This window comes from Perkinsus marinus (assembly GCF_000006405.1).
Source record: "Perkinsus marinus ATCC 50983 genomic scaffold scf_1104296975670, whole genome shotgun sequence".
NCBI classification, from domain to species: domain Eukaryota; phylum Perkinsozoa; order Perkinsida; family Perkinsidae; genus Perkinsus; species Perkinsus marinus.
In genome coordinates this window covers 1-1,064 of record NW_003200683.1, presented here as the reverse complement: position 1 = coordinate 1,064, position 1,064 = coordinate 1, and the positions used below count along the sequence as shown (strand labels likewise).

At 48.3% G+C, this 1,064-nt stretch overlaps 6 non-coding genes across 6 annotated transcripts; all 6 read right to left on the bottom strand.

The window, feature by feature from the left end:
* Positions 1-64: 64 nt before the first annotated feature.
* On the bottom strand, positions 65-137 carry Pmar_PMAR023162. Its single transcript has one exon. It is a non-coding gene; the product is annotated as a tRNA-Val (tRNA).
* Positions 138-226: 89 nt separating this feature from the next.
* Positions 227-299, bottom strand: Pmar_PMAR023161. The gene has a single exon. It is a non-coding gene; the product is annotated as a tRNA-Val (tRNA).
* Positions 300-388: 89 nt separating this feature from the next.
* Positions 389-460, bottom strand: Pmar_PMAR023160. Its single transcript has one exon. It is a non-coding gene; the product is annotated as a tRNA-Val (tRNA).
* Positions 461-549: 89 nt separating this feature from the next.
* On the bottom strand, positions 550-622 carry Pmar_PMAR023159. Its single transcript has one exon. It is a non-coding gene; the product is annotated as a tRNA-Val (tRNA).
* An 89-nt stretch (positions 623-711) lies between these two features.
* Pmar_PMAR023158 lies at positions 712-784 on the bottom strand. The gene has a single exon. It is a non-coding gene; the product is annotated as a tRNA-Val (tRNA).
* Positions 785-873: 89 nt separating this feature from the next.
* On the bottom strand, positions 874-946 carry Pmar_PMAR023157. Its single transcript has one exon. It is a non-coding gene; the product is annotated as a tRNA-Val (tRNA).
* Positions 947-1,064: the final 118 nt, after the last annotated feature.

Genomic DNA, 1,064 nt, shown 5'->3' with positions numbered 1-1,064 from the left:
ATCCAGCAAGTGAGTCAAATATTGACTGTTCAGATCGGCATGTCATATGCGTAGGAATAAGCTATACCAGGAGCGAGGATTGAACTCGCGATCTTCTGCGTGTAAGGCAGACCTCATAACCACTAGACCATCCCGGCGATGAAACCGTTGAACCAAGCTCAATCCAGCAAGTGAGTCAAATATTGACTGTTCAGATCCAGCATGTCATATGCGTAGGAGTAAGCTATACCAGGAGCGAGGATTGAACTCGCGATCTTCTGCGTGTAAGGCAGACGTCATAACCACTAGACCATCCCGGCGACTGAACCGTTGAACCAAGCTCAATCCAGCAAGTGAGTCATATATTGACTGTTCAGATCCGGCATGTCATATGCGTAGGAGTAAGCTATACCAGGAGCGAGGATTGAAATCGCGATCTTAGCGTGTAAGGCAGACGTCATAACCACTAGACCATCCCGGCGACGAAATCGTTGAACCAAGCTCAATCCAGCAAGTGAGTCATATATTGACTGTTCAGATCCGGCATGTCATATGCGTAGGAGTAAGCTATACCAGGAGCGAGGATTGAACTCGCGATCTTCTGCGTGTAAGGCAGACGTCATAACCACTAGACCATCCCGGCGACGGAATCGTTGAACCAAGCTCAATCCAGCAAGTGAGTCATATATTGATTGTTCAGATCCGGCATGTCATATGCGTAGGAGTAAGCTATACCAGGAGCCGGTATTGAACTCGCGATCTCCTGCGTGTAAGGCAGACGTCATAACCACAAGACCATCCCGGCGACGGAACCGTTGAAACAAACTCAATCCAGCAAGTGAGTCATATATTGATTGTTCAGATCCGGCATGTCATATGCGTAGGAGTAAGCTATACCAGGAGCGGGTATTGAACTCGCGATCTTCTGCGTGTAAGGCAGACGTCATAACCACAAGACCATCCCGGCGACGGAACCGTTGAACCAAGCTCAATCCAGCAAGTGAGTCATATATTGACTGTTCAGATCCGGCATGTCATATGCGTAGGAGTAAGCTATACCAGGAGCGAGGATGAAATCGCGATTT